Source organism: Uloborus diversus, chromosome 7, assembly GCF_026930045.1.
Source record: "Uloborus diversus isolate 005 chromosome 7, Udiv.v.3.1, whole genome shotgun sequence".
Taxonomy (NCBI): Eukaryota; Metazoa; Arthropoda; class Arachnida; order Araneae; family Uloboridae; genus Uloborus; species Uloborus diversus.
Window position 1 is genome coordinate 85,309,765 of NC_072737.1, and position 16,232 is coordinate 85,325,996.

The following is a 16,232-nucleotide window of genomic DNA, read 5'->3' on the forward strand; positions in this document are numbered from 1 at the left end:
CTAATTAACAAGGGAAAGAAGAGATGCGTATTATGATTTTTAATGTTTAGACTGTTTGACACTTTATATTTAAAAAGTGGCAAAACGTTCTAATGCAATATTTTAAAACTTCTAATTGCTTTTCATTTTAAACATTATAATTATTATTATTGTGTAAAACAGGGGCGGATCCAGAAATTTTTGTTAGGGGGGTTAAGTTTCAATGACCAACGACCTCAACATAAAAAAAGTATCACTTAAGCAAGAGCAGGGGCGGCATTTCGCTTGGGGGGTCGATTTTCTTGAACATGAATTTCCTCTGTACGGTATAAAATACATATTGGTTAACAAGAAGTGATAATAAAATGGTTTTAATGTTAAGAATAATAAGGCAATAATGAAGTTGAGAGCGAGACACAAAAGTAATCTTTCAAATGACTGACCTGATTGAAACGGTCAAAAAACAATGGAAGCAAGAAAGTTATGTTAGAAAACACATTTCCTTCTAATTCCTCTCCTTAAAATAACCAAGAAACCTTTTTAAATTGGGCTAGTATTTATTTTGCGTCATTATAAAATATAGTCGCAATTCACAAAACAATTCCTCTTCCCTCATGCTATAAATTTTACTTATAAGTGTGATATTTTCTTTTTCGTTTTCTGTAACCGATCTACGTAATATTGAACTTAAGACCAGTAATAAATATATCTCATCAAATCCTGTCTCAATTTCTTGAGAAACTGAATTGATCATTTTATTTAAAATATTGATTTAATATTTTGACTAAAACTTCATGTGAGTTTTGTCACCGCTTGTACATTGGCATATAGTAAAAACTGTTATGGAAAGTTCTGTCATAAAGTTCCACACCTGGTTCAAGCATGCATTACTGCGAAAATTATTAAGTTTCAATTGTCAATCCAAGAATTATGATTAGTGGATTGAAAGTTTTGTGATAAAGTGTAGCATTGTTCAAAAAACGCTCCGCAGTATAAGTGCAGTAAACGAAAATTCAAACAAAGTCATACCTATTAAAATGACATCAGATTTCCTATCGTTGAAAAGGTCACTTTCCAGTAATTCTTCCAGGGGACTTTTATATTGAACTCTTGAATACCATCGTGTGTCACTCAGAGATTGTCAAGTAAAGAGCCTCAAGGTATATTTGTAGACGTGAAAGTATTTTTTAATGTGGGATGTTTTTTAAAAAGAGCATATCTTTACAAAAGTTTCTAAGAAAGCAAATAATACATCGAGTTACTAAAATGTGTTTCTAGTACAAGGAATCAATGAACACTTACTAGCTAAACATTAAAATATGATATGAACATTAAAATTTATGTAAAATGACATGGAGTTTACGCGTAAAAATTGCGCAGTCTCTACACTGTACCGGCATCTCATACAAGATGCACCATCATAACATAGAGTACGCAATTTTGAAATATTTAACCCATATGAAGAGATTACTTCTTTAGTTACGGAAAACAATTATTCTCCATCAGTTTTTTCTGTTCTGAAAATGCAGGCAAATGATTTGCTAAGTTATCTTAAATGAATTGATCATTTTTAATTATTCTGAGTGAAAAATTTGGGGGTGCAACCGCCCCCTCTCACCCCCTCCCATTTGGCGCCCCTGAGCAGGAGTGCCTATCTCCAAGGGGGATGGCGCACCGCCTCATATGCTACGGAGTTCCCCTCCCCTTAATTTTTCAACGGGGCTACGTGCGCCGTGTATTATATTCCCTCAAATATTCATCAAAAGTCTTATTTCTTAGGCAAACAAGCTAGACACGTATATTGTTTCTTTGAAAATGAACAAAAATCTCAAAATAGCATTAGCCCAGTAAACAAACCGAGTCAATCTTTTGAGTAATGAATGACGTGCTGAGGAGAAATACCTTACAGAACCAAACGAAAAAAAAAGGGTTAACATGGACTCCATGTACTATTTTTCCTAGTCTAAAAAATTAGTTTAATAACTAGCATAATAAATTTCATGCCACAGGGGGGTCAGCTGACCCTTTGACACTCCCCTGAATCCGCCCTTGATGTAAAAGATTATTTATATTATTATAATATATACAGTGAAATCCCGTCACAACGAATACCAATACAACGAAATTTCCGTCTCTGCGAAATAAATTTTCATCTATATATATAAAAATGAAGGTTTGTCTGTATGTCATCCATGAACTCAAAAACTACCCGGCAGATTTGGCTGAAACTTTCACCGTTTGTTATTTTTGGTACTGGGAATGTTTATAGACCAGTTCGAAAAAAATCCGATCGATAGTTCCTTTTTTATTCCAATTTAAGTCACAATCCATTGGATAAATACGAATAAAATTATCGGCTGCAGAAATTAATTCGCGTGAAAGATCTCATTGATAAGAAGTTAGCTGTTGCCATTTTTCTTGAGTTTGAACAAATAAATTCTTTCTTTATTGTTTTATGGCTATTCATGCAACGGGGGGATTTAAAACTTTTCCTATTTCATTTTTTTAGCGATTGATTGATCTTGCAAACTGCGTGAGTACAAAATTTGAGTATAGACACGGCTTCACTTGATACCTGGACCGATTATTATGAAAATTGCTATACATATGTATTTTTCCACGGAGAAGGTGCATAATATGCTCATTGAAGCCACTCGCCACCAGGTGGCACTGCAGAGTAGCAACTTCTGCCCCGTTCAACCGATTGTCATGAAAATCAGTGTAATGATGTATTTTTTTGTTGGCGTAGCAACGCGCGTCGGGTACAGCTAGTTCTCAATATAATTGCCAATACTTTGCTTGAATTCCGTTACAACGAAAATCCCGTTACAGCGGGCAAAATTTGTGGTCCCTTGAAATTCGTTGTAATGACGGGATTTCACTGTATGATTTTTATTATGTATTGTAATACGCAATTATAATAATTATTATTTTATAGTACAAAACAAAGCTCACTAAATTTTTGAGGCGCATTTCCGATTTTCAATATGTGAAATATGTTTGGGGGTGACTTTGAAAATGTATCTTGTAAATCTCTAGAATACAAATTCTGAATAGTAGCCACTGACTGCTAGAGTCACAATTAAATTGTAGCCACTTTTGGCTCTTTTCAGCCTTTTTTTTTTAAAAAAAATGTATACAGCGCAAAAAATAAACTTAAGGGCTCTGAATTACGTTACCGAAGTCATGCGCTGAACGTCTCATTATTAGAAGCATGTTGTAGTTGCACCACTAGCGCAGCCAGAAATGTCTTCTGGAGAGTTTCTTTTTTGATGAAAAAACCTTGTGGGAAGGGTTTTTTTTAAATCAAAAATACCTTCTGGAGGGTTTTTTTTTTGTTCAAAAATACCTTCTGAATGGTTTTTTTTATTAAAACAGCCTTTTCATGTGCCTAAACTACTGTATTAGAATTTGCATTATGTTAAAACCAATGACTCTGGGGGGTGCTTTCACCAACCCCACCTTCCCTGCTACTGCGTTGCACGGTAGACGATGTGATTTTTACAAATGAAAGAACATATTTCTTATTTGGAAAGAGAGTGTCATAATACGAAGAAATGAAATTTTACAGGAGAATCGGTTTAAGATAAACCCTTCAGTCTATTTGTAGTTAGAAAAATAAATTTGCTGTGCTCTCCAGTGGTTAATATTCGAACAAAAAATCATCTGCATAATTTTCCAAAGAAGATAACGTTATTTTTGAAGCCCTTTAAGTGAAAAAATAAAAAAAAAGATTAAAAATTTCGTACTGTGGCTCTCTTTTCCCGAACGAGCGATATGGTTGCCACTTTTGGCGACTAAGACTTGCATTTTTGGCCGCCATTTTTAATGGAATTATCACCTGTAGGCGACTAGTGACCGCTAATCTAGAGCATTGGTATCTTGAGTCGGTGAATTTTTGAAAAAATGTAAAAAAAGATCATTCTGAAACATTTATAAAGGCCGAAGAATTGCAACAAGTAGATTTCACGAATTTCACGGCCTTTCTGAAGTTTAAAAGCCATTGAGCTGTTAAAAGCCCTTCTGAAGTGTGATTCCTCTCCCTGTAAGCAGCATTCTCAAATTATCGGCTCAAAAAAGTGCAACCACGCGCAAGATTCGAAATCATTACTAATCCCTGAAGTGATTGTTAAAAGGGGTTTCTTTTGCAAAAGAGCGCATAACTTCGTAAAGTGCAGTAGAGGAAAAATGTCCCGCTTTTCTTCGAAAAGTTGTTTACTACGGTTCTTTTCTAGCAGCGAGGGGGGCTCGTTGGGGAGATCCGGCATGATGTTCTGAGGGGTGAGAAGGCAAAGGTCAGCTCCGAAAGAGGATGGATTAGTGGCTTGCGGGGCTTACGAATGATGATGCATCTTTCAACCGAAACTGCCTAAGTTCTCTGCTATTCACTCTTCATATTTTTCGCTTGAATTCCTTTAGCACTTGTGGTTGTGAATCTAAAATAGAAAAATGCATTCCATGTGACAAAAATATTCTTAAAAATAAATTCACGTTATAGCTAATGTTCGGGGAAAACTTCCAGATTACGTACTGTTAAACTACAGTGTTGTGTACATTAACTAATATGGTTGTTGATAAAATTGCCATTAAATAAATGGTAGCGTATAGTAGACAGGGTTCGTATGGGTCATGGAAATCCTGGAAAGTCATGGGGAAAAAAAATGAACGAATTTCAGGCCTGGAAAAGTCATGGAAAATTAATACTTTCATTAAAAGTCATGGAAATTTATTTCAAGTCATGGAAAAATGTCGTGGACAATAAGAAAGTAAAAATAGCTAAGAGAGCGCTTTAAATATTGAGTGATTTAGTAACATTGCATATAGTGATGTGGATCGGGTAAATACCCAGCGGGTAGGTAAATATTTTTTGGGTATTTACCCAAGGCCTGGGTAAATACCCAAAAACTGGGTATTTTACAAAAATTGCAAAAAAGTGACTGTTTTTTTTAAAATCCAAATATGAAATAATTGGTAAAACTGATATATACATATATGTATTACATAGTTTATAATATTTTTTTATTGAAAGACTTGATGAAATCATGAAAGAAACATATCGTGAACCAAAGAATCTTTCTTTTCAATGTCATAATTGGAGAAGTATAAGCAATTCATTATGAACTTTAAGATTTCAAAATCACAATCTAGGTTAGTCATATCCAAAATGAAAAAAAAAAAAGAAGCATGAGGGATGTTTAGGAGAATAAACTGAGAAGTTATTAAGACTATCGTGTTATTTATTTTATTGATATTTAAGTGATAACATGGAAAATATAGAAACAGTTTTCTCATTAATAAGCAAAAAAAAAAAAAAAAAAAAGCACAATATTCTTTTCTGTAGCCTTGCTCATTTGCATTTGCTCCCCTGTAGGGTGGGAAGGTAAATATTTTTTTGGGTATTTATTCGAAGGCAGGGTAAATCCCCTAGTAATTGCGCATTTTGCAAAAAAAAAAAAAAAAAAAAATTAGGTGGTATTAAAAGGTGACTATTTTCTTTTTTAAACATAAACCCTAAAATAAAAGATTAAAAATTTTAAATGTTTATGTATATTATGTGTGTGTGTATATATATATGTGTGTGTGTGTGATACAGAATACACCTGAACAATTAAACTAAGTTTGGAGGAAATTTCTGCATAAGATATAGGTAAATAAATAGTAATAATAAATTACGTTACATAAACTTCGTTACATTTTGATGCCATGCAGGGACATATTACTGGGTTATAAATGACTAGGACCTTAAAAAATTGATGTTTGCTTTTTTTGGAACCAGTTAATCTTTTTACTTTTTGTAGAATGGCTTTTCATATCTGAAATTTGGCTATCAACATTGATTAGGCATATCCAACACATTTAATGTGAATATCATATTAGATTGCTGAGCTGTTTCACACAATAATTCTTTAAACATGTGATCAAAATACAATTTTTGGGCAAAAATTTATTGTTTTGTATATTTTTGATTGTATATATACATAATGGAATACATACAGAAAAGTATTTTAGTTGAATATAAATTTTTGAAATAAATACCCGGGTATTTACCCATTTTGGGTATTTACCCGGGTATATACCCTGGGTATTTACCCCTAAAAATAAATTCTCGGGTATTTTACATCACTAATTGCATATAAATTGAACCATCTCAAAAATAAATCCGAGTTTTGGAATCCAATTTCATCTGCTTCTGTAACAGCCGCTCTCCTTTTTTGTAACGTGATTTTACTACTGGGATGTTACTAATTTTGAATTAACCATTATTTTCAGCGCTTCTTACATTTTGTATTCTGTAGTAGTGGACTTGCATATTCTTGATTTTGTCATGCCCCCTCAAAAAGTGTGATTCAATTGCATCAGAGTTCATTTCAACTACTTGTAAAAGATTCATTATTAAATTTACCCGCGTTTATCTCAATGTGTTGAAGGCCTTAGAAAATGAAGACTTAAGTCAGGCAATAGAACATAGAAATAGGGGAATTCTAATACTCTAAAACAGTGGTGCCCAACATACAGCTCACAAAACTGATCCTTGTGGCCAGCTGAAAAATCTGGTTTAGAAAAATGAGTTTACTGAAAAACGTGGCTTTACTTTTAATAAACGCTTATACTGTCAAATTACATGGGTGATTATAAGCACTTATGACACCAAAGGACAATGTTTTTGTGAAGTAAATTTATTATTGGAAACTTAGTAATGACTCATTCAATTTTTGTCCCATTCATTACTATTTGGCCCTATTTATTAAATATTTAATAGACATTTTAAACATCAGTGTATTGCATTCACTATATTTTTATTTTGCTTGAATTTATATGACAAAGACAAATAAGAATAATTTATTAGTTTCTGCAGTGTGCACTGATATTTTTTCAGTAACTAGTAAGTGCTTCAATGAGGTAGTGGTAGTTATGTAAGTTTTTCTAATGCCAATTTGCGGAAATTGTCTAGTTTACATCAAATAGTACTATTCTCTTCGTGTAACAAGGTCATGAAAAATTTTATGAAGTTCTGAAAAAGTCTTGGAAAAGTCATGAATTTTTTTATCCGAATTGAGTATGAACCCTGAGTAGATAAATGTACTGTTAATAACCATTAAAACGCAGTACAGCTTGTTAATGATACTGTTAATAGCTATTAAGGTTAAGGAGAGAGTAAAGTGAATTCAATACGAAAAATGCTTCTTTTTTTTTTGATAATTTGTTTTGATAAAATTGTTAGTTATATTTATTTTTATAATTGTTACGTAATAGAGTAACGCTTGAACGGTAGGTACTCTGTGAAATTTTCGCTATTTTTTTTTTTTTAATTAAGAAATGAGCCATTGACATCAATTCTCCGCGGACGTCTCAAAAAAAAAAAAAAAAATCATTGCAGTTTCCTCAAATTTATCATTGGATTATCTGAAATCAAAAAATCGAAATGAGTTTATTTATTATTAATTTTCTGCAAATAACAACATCAATGTTTTGAAAAAAAATGATTTTTCAATTTTTTTTTCTTACACTTTTAGGCAAAATAGATTTTTTTCATCAAAAAAAAAAAAAAGTTTTGCTATTTTAAAGCACGTTCAAACTATTACCTTCAAAACTTAATTAATAAAATCATCTCGGTTTTTTTTATTTCAGATCATCCAGTGATGAATTAGGACTACGAGGGGTACCGCAATGAAACTGTTTTCTTTTTTTTTTTAAATTTTAGTTTAATATATTGATTATTAATTTCTTCCTTTCTTTCTTTCTTTCTTTCTTTCTTTTTTTTTTTTTTTTTTTTTTTTGAGGCTCCTGTGGAGATGCGGAGACACGCTTTTAATGGCTCATTTCTTCTTGAAAGTTAATGAAAATTTCACAGAAAATTCTTCAAATGTCAATTCATTACATTGTAATCATATAAATAAAAATATTTTAGTTGTGTCGTCAAGAACAATTATTGAAAATATGCCTTTTTTGCATCGAATTAAACGTATTCCTTCCGCACTTTTTCCGTTCTTTAGTGAATGTATTTAATCCGAAGTAATCGGTTCATCGTCGGTGGGGGATCATAATTTAGGCAGCCATATTATTTGCTTATTACATGATTACATCCCGCTGTGCAATCTCATTTTTTGGTGCTTGTTATGTGTTTTCTTATAACTTTATCTGAACTATTAACAAGCTATTCGTTTTCCCGAAAAATTTTAGAATCTTCCGTGGGCATAAGTCGACAATTTTCAAGGAGGGGATCTTAGAAATTTCGGCCGAAATTCCACCACCCCCGCCGTGCATCTTAAGCCTATGTTTTAAGAAAACGTAATTTCGTCAAATTTTTAAATGATGCTTTTTTTTAACGATCTTCTAAACTCGACCAGATCGTAAAGGAAAGATGGAATTTTGTTGTTTAAATTGATTCATAAAGAATGAGTGACAAACGATTTAATGGCAGGAACGAGGCGAAAGAACTGGAGTGCAAATATTAACGATAAAAGCGACAGCAAATATGATTTCTATGTTCTGCTTCGTAGAACTTCATTACTAACAAATGAAGTCCATGAGCCAGGAGTAGCAGAAGTTATATTTATGCCTGAGTAATGTGAAATTCCGTCTAACCTAAAAATTGATCCTTAAAAAAGAAAATAAATTACAGAAACTGAGTCTCTCTCATGGCATAGTAGACCTCTACCTTCCTATGCAAATCAATCCATGTCACTTTAAAAGTACCATCAACAAAATAAAACTAGTTGCTGGCATATCAGTGAGAATTAATTGGGCGTTCTATTTCCTGAAGTTTGCCAGTTGACAGAAAAAATTCAGCAAAAACGTAATTTTCTAGGATGTTAAATACAGTGAGTTGAAAATACTAATGTTTCTATTTTTGTACCAACGTGAATCCAGGCAAGGCGTACTTCCTTGTGTCATGGGGTCATGACACCTTTTAACATGACCAAAGGTACCATAAAACTGCATTATGCCGATTTCAATTTCAAAAAACGGAGGGGGAGAACTCAAGATCCCTTATTTGCCCGAATATTCAACCCATCTGATATGCGTGCTCTTATTTAAATGACGCCCTCAAAACGGAAGCTGGATCCGCCCTTGCTTTTGCATCTTCTCAACTTGAACCTTTCAGCGAGCTCAATCACATCATATAACAAATAGCCTTTTTCTAAAATTTCCTGCGAGATAAACGAACTTTTGTGGAAACAAGATGTTCCACAACGAGCAACGCGCAAGTTATGGTATTCGATCAATTTTAATTTCACTCTGGTAAAGCTCAAAAAGCATTTCTCCAAGAAACAGGTCGGACGAGAGTCCACGTCAACGTAGTCAGAAACTAGGGGCTCGGCTCTTGAAAGAGCCTGGTTTGAAATCTAAGTACAGTGTAACCCCGGTTTTACGATTGTCAAGGACAGGGCCGGATTAAGGGGAGGGCAGGCGGGGCTACTGCCCCGGGGCCTCCACAACAAAGGGGCCCCCACAGTAAAATTTTTGAAAAATATTCTAACTTTCACCGGTCAGCAAATTTTACGTTTTTTCTCCCAGACATTTATTATTTTTTTTTTTTTTGTATTTCTACAAAAAAGGCTTGCACAAAAATAATATTTTTATCGATATATCAGAAAGCCCTGATTGCAAATATCCATTTACTATCAATTTTTTATTTGATCGAGCATTTCAGTGGCAATATATATATTTTATTTATTTATTTAATTTGTAATTTGTACCTATGAGTTAAAGAGGAATAAAGTAAGTAAAAAAAATCCGAAAATGGTTAACTTTGCAGGTCATCCTTGCTCTCTCTTCTTGAGCTCAAAAATTTAAAAATTATTTGACGAAATGACTTGAATGGAAGTTTTTTAAATCGAAAATATCGGACATATACAATACATATATATCAAAGTATTCGGATATAGATCAAAGTATCGGATATTTTCGAAAATATGATGATCTTTTCGAACCCTGATTAGGGGCCTCCACTCCTTCGTTGCCCCGGGGCCTCCACACTTCCAAATCCGGCCCTGGTCAAGGAACTGGAAAAGGTTTTCCTCAAATCAGGGATATCGTTTAATCGAGGACAATTGATATTCAATGCAGTAGAATGCGGATTAGTGAAATACATCATTAAATTGAGGAAATCGTTAATTCGGGTATCGTTAAATCGAATTTATACTTGGCCTCCCGGCGATCAAACTAACAAGGGGCCCTCTTTGGCTCTCGGTGGCCGTGCCAAGAAATATTACAGCCTCCTAAGTTATTGTATACTATTGATATTTTCAACTCGAGCTCAAGTAATTTACGAAGATAATTTGCGGTTTCAATAACGGGCCTGCCACAGTAAAATCCCTCTAATACGGACACTAATGGGACAAATTTTTTTGTCCGCAATAGAGTGTTGTCCGCAGGACAGGGGTTTAATAATGTTATTTGCATTGGAACTGGGGAATTAAAAATTGTCCGCTTTTGAGGGGTGTCCGTTCGGAGGGTTCTTACTGTACCTGCATCAGGGGTGCAGCGTGAAGGGTATAAAGCCTCTCCTCCCAGAATTCTTGATTTAAAAAAAGCATGTGGCCTATACTAGTATGGTAATATGTGATTTATCTACAGGTAAGGACTCGTGAATGAAAACGCCCCAGAAGAAAATTCTTGTTCCCCTAGTGATTGGTATAGAATAGAGTTCAGTTTTATTTGACTGCCAAGTGTTTATCGAAAAAAATTAGTTCAATAATCTCAAAAATGTATAACTTTGTGGAAGAATTCTCTAGTTTTCTGTTGTCTTATTTTGTGAGAATCTACTGCAATAAAAACATTTATAAAAAATATTAAAATAATTTCTTTAAAATGGTTTTTCACTTCAGTAGCTTAGTAAGCTTTTAGAACTGTTTACATAGTCTCTACAATGAGCATCTTCTTTATTCTTGTTGAAATAGCAGCAATGTTAGGTTGTTTTAATTTTGCGTTCATCAAGGTGCGTTCATTCGATTGTATGTAATGAAAAAACAATTTTTGTTAGGCAGGGCCGATGAGAGGCCATGTCAGCCTAGTCAGAAACTAAGGGCCCGGCTTGAAATCAAAGTAGAATAAGTTTTATAAATTTTATAGAGGGAAGGGGAGCCCGGAGACCTAACCGACAAAAGGCTTACCTGGGCGCTAGGGCCTACCATAATCATTTAAAGCTGTAAAAAAATTAAAAGATTTTTTAAAAAAAATTATTATGTAGAACAGTATATCAGAGCAAAGTTAGAATTTTTAAGGGGAAAAAAAACAAAAGCTTTTAACCACTCCAACTTTGTTCAAACTGAAAAACTATCCTCCCCGCCCCCCCCCCCCTCTCCTCAAGTGATGAAAGGAAAAAACTTAATAATAATATATTCACGTTGCAAATCGGTTGTTAAAAGTTAAAATCGCGTAAAAAGTTATGCTATTGTGTGCGATGTTTTTTTTTTTTTTTAACTTAAAAACATCTGCGGAGGTAGGTTTTTCTACCGTATTTCGATTTCGAAAAACCTCTTGAAATTTCAACGTAGTGATAAAATAAGCCTATCGCACAAAACCCCGTGACGGAATTTCGTCCCATTCATTCCGGTACAATTCAATAACGAGTGTCAGGTTGGTGGGGAGGAGGAGAACCAGGTGGTATTGCTTATTGTGAAATGGAACATCTATTCATCATCGCCACTATTGTGGACGCAGGTTTAGCAGTGTCTGTTGGCGGGATTTACGGAACGCAGCTGCTTTTTATTTTTATTATAAGAGAAATTATCGGTGGTGGAGTATCAGGTGCCGGTGCCAGTTAGGTAAGAGGTCACGTGTCTCGTCGAAGGCAAGTTGTGCGGTATGGAGGATCAAGAAGGGGAGGAGGGGAGGGGGCATGAAGTTTGTTAAAGTCGTCGGCCCCCGTCCAACCCTAAAACTGGTCAAATTTATACTACTCCGATTCCGAGCCTGACATGACTTGTCGGCCCTGCCATTTTCTCAATATTATACTTTTTTATTCTAGGCAAGATTGCCGGTGTTTAAAAGTATAAAATTTAGCGATTATTATCGATGATTCTATTATCTATCCTTCTATTTCGCCACTGACAGTCTACAAATGGGAATCCTTCAGAAGAGTCACCATTTTTGGTGCCCAGATTGGAGGTTCCGGGCAATGAGAAGAGATAAAATGGAGGAAGTGAAGACTTTCGTGTAGGAAAGACCGCCAGTCACGTGATAGATTTTAAAGAAATTCATTGGATGAAATCAGATTTCCTCCGTTCGTTTCACGCAAAATGTGTCAATCATTCGACGTTGTTGAGTCACGTGACTTCACCTCTATGCCCAAGCTTTTGCTTAGTCAATGATTGGCCTAGCTCCCTCCATTTACTAATTCCTGCTCCAAGGTCCCTGTCTTAGAGCAGGAATTAGTAAATGGATTGAGCTAGTCCAATTATTGGCTTAGCAAAAGCTTAGGTAACGACTTCAAGTCACTTGACTTGAGAAAGGACGAATGCTTGACACGTTTTGCGGGAAACTGGCAAAAGAAACCTTTTTCTTTTACACAATGCCGGCTTTAAAAGCTATCACGTGACTTGGTGTCCATGCTTTAAGAATAAAAGACTTCACTCCCTCCATTTTATATCCCTTCTCGATGGTCCCGGGAAATCACAGTGATCTCCCAAAAAATTCCTTTGTCGGAAAAAAAAAATTTCTGACCATTCTACAAACTTGGAGACATTATTTCAATATTGCGAATATTTTTGTCGCCCCCCCCCCCCTTATTTTTTCAGTTTTGAAGTTGTTTATTATTATCTTTTCTTCTCCTTTCATGTTAATATGTGTGTAAGACCAGGGGCGTGCACAAAAATTTCGGGGCCCGTCACAAATGACTTTTCTACCCTCCCCCATATTGTTGACTCCTATATTTCACGCCTAGTTTTAAAAAGATTGGGCCCCCTTCAGGCTCAGGCCCAGACCAACAGGTGTCCCTTCTCCGCTCCCCCCCCCCCCTGTGAACGCCTCTATACAAGACATGTTCGTATTTTATCATTCGGTAAAAACTCAGTTTTTCATTCCATATATATTGGAAATATCCCCCTGCCTTTAAGGCGTTCATATGCAAAATTGTAGGGGGGGGGGGGGGCTCAGATATTTTCCGCATGAGTTAGGAAGGTATTTTCTCCATGGAAACCGATTTCAGGACAGATTAGAGTCATTAAAATCATTTCCTTTTTAGTAACTTATTCATTTATGGCCGGAGAATAAAAGTTTTTACATTTTTGCAAAGAAAAAAAAGTACAAAAGCAAGGAAGTTCTAATTTCAAGGAGGGAGGGGGGATTGAGCCCCCCTTTACCCCCTTATATGGGTGCCCTTGCCCTGCCTCACGTCACCATAGTTTGTTAGTGTTTTCATACAAAATTCAAAACTAACACCGCGCTGTCGAAATGTCCATTGATATTTTTTCCCTTTTTTTATTGGCTTAAAAAAAAAAGTAATTACATACATCTTTTCTTGCCTAGAAAATCGTAGCTTACTTTAACGCACTGATGCTTTGCATTTTTTGACAAGGTGATATTCCTTTTAAAACGAATGCGAAAAGTGCAATTTAGAACTGTTAATTTTGTATTTATCATCATCCATCTACAATTGTAACCATTTTTATGAAATTAGTGGTGGGCTGAGGAACCCTTTTGCGAAAATTATTGGGGGATGAAGGAGCCGGGTTTGCCTCCTTGAATAATGGCCCAGTTGACCTCCTCTGACTTCAGCTGGAACTTTTTTCTCTGCCCAAGAGTTAAACGGTGCCGGCTTCTTTGCTGTTGGAAATAATGTTTTATTATTTTATTTTATGATATGAATGAGCTGCTATTTTTGGAAGACAAATAGAGAAATAAGATTTCTAAATGCTGTGTTTTGTTGTTATTTGTTTTACAACCTATTAAGGTAAAGTTCTTTTGACATAAGACTTGTAAAAAGAGCCAAAGATTTTAAGGCAGCGGTATGGATTCGAAGAAATATAGTTTTTCTTATTCGAAGACTTTTTTTTTTTTAAAACTTTGCGATGACATCATTTTTATTTTACAAATAACAATAAAAATTGCGTTTTTTTTTTAAAGGAGGGTCTTTAAAGCAAAAGTTTTGACCGATTTTAATTAAATTCGATGCAATGTCTTATACATTTTCAATGCTACAGATATAGTAAATACAAATAATGAGCAATATATGAGCTTACGTGAACTAGTGCATTAATTCTAAATCGAAATATTGCACACCCAAGTGTAGTGTGGTCACAGGTGAAAAAGAAAAAAAAATGATTTTGAATATGTAAAATGTGAAAATAATACCAAAAGATTAAAAAAATAAATAAAAATTCAGAAAAATAAATTGAGCAATAAAATAAAAGAAAAAGAGAAGGTGTGAGCCAGGCCCGTGTCCAGATTTTCATAAAGGGGGGGGGGGGTAATCTTACCAGTAGGGGGGGGGGGAGAATTCAACCCCCTTACAGCTTTTAGTTTTACGACAAATTGCCGATCCCAGTATGGCGTTTATTCACATGTAAGGACTGCTGTATTCTTGAAGGAATACCTCTAGCTGTACAAGTTACCAAAGTATTCCTTCGTTTCACAGATTCGCTTTAATCAAACTTTGCTTGCTTCTTTTTAATTAAATCTGTTTACTATGTAGTATATTGCAATGAGTATTAAAAACTCTTCACAAATTCTTTTATAATGTAGAATGTATATCAGGTTGTTATGTTCAGAAATAATGCTTAATAAACTAAACAAGAAAGAGCTCTTTGCAGATGCAAATTATATAACCAAGCACAATCCCTAATGCATCTTCATAGATGTAACATATGCCAAATTCACCATAAGCTCCTTACAATAAGCAATATTCTTTCTTTGCATTGGTAGATCATTCAGCGGTTCGTCCGCCATACTTTTTCCGAAATATTACATCAGTTTGTAAGGCTTTAGCAGTTGTAAATCGCAAAAAACTTCAGAGAGAAAATTAAAATAAAATAAAAACGCTGAACGCAAACTTTCTCATTAAAGTAAATTTAAGTCAAATATACATTTTCTTCATTTTGCTTATTTTTTCCCCAAGGGAGGGGTTTAACCCTTAAAACCCTCCCCGTGGACACGGCGCTGGTGTGAGCTGTAAAATAAATGTCATCGTTCAAAAGAACGGTCGTTCATTATTTAGGAGATCGAATTGCGCCGCTCATTTTAAGGAGTCGGTCATTTAGACCCGTTCGTTCATGAACGACACATCCATAATGCCAACCTAACCTAATAACCTAGATCCTAGAATACTACATTTTGTTGTGTATTAAGTTCTTTGATTTCTTCATTTCATATGTTCTTATAAGAATAATTCAAAATAGAGTAACGTATTGTAATGTTGAGTTTTGTGTACAGATTTTTTTATATTTATTAAGATTTTTAACTTATTTTTATCTAGCAAAAAGTTCTGACCAACTTCACTTTCAAATTCCGATTGTAATGCTCTTGTATTGACAAACTGACATGTATGTTGGAGGTTAGAGGGAGTGGGTGTGATTTCAGATCAATGCTGAAATAGAGGCGCAGAGGATGAAAGGTTGAGAACTCCTGTTTTAAATTGAACACTAGGGGACCCGTGCGAAACTCCGCACTGTGCTTTAAATCGTTTCATGTGGCATTCTACTAAGAATCTTTTTCTATGTTTAGTTTAGAAGATAATTTAAAAAACACAGAAAATTCAGATTCAAATCAAATCCTAAGAGAAACGAGGGAAATACCGTCATGGCCAAAAAGACTTGCTTTGTGAGAAAGTTTTGTCAAAACTTCAGAGGGCGCTCTCAGAAATGCAAAAAAGAGGGAAGGGCGCATCGAACATTAACATTGAAAAGGCACGTGCTCCTAAAAAGGCCTGGGGGAAATACTAAGTTAATATTTGTTGTTAAAAGTTTAAATGCCGCCTGCCTTGTCTAGTGGTCAGAGAAGTCTGACTGTGACAGGAAGGTCCGGGTTCGAATCCCGTACCGGGCATGGACGTACTTTCTCTCTCCTGTCCTTGTCCTTTCTTTGTGTGAATGAGTTGTTGTGATGTGAATGGTTGCCTACCCTATAAACGGGTCCTTATGGCATGTGTGTACTGTAGAAATCGGACTTCACACCAAATTACGGTACAGTTGGAAAAGTGAAGCAGCGCACCCCAAATTGCCAGCCTAGCTGGCACACAACAACAACAAAAGTTTAAATAAATTCGGTTCACTGACTTCAGCTCAAATTTTTTTTCTTCTTAGTTTTAAATA

The 16,232-nt window shown here is 34.9% G+C and overlaps 1 protein-coding gene across 1 annotated transcript in view; it reads left to right on the forward strand.

Moving 5' to 3' along the window:
- LOC129226399 (meteorin-like protein) overlaps positions 1-16,232 on the forward strand; it is a 31,717-nt gene that overhangs the window by 4,037 nt on the left and 11,448 nt on the right. The gene's annotated exons all lie outside the window — the stretch shown is intronic.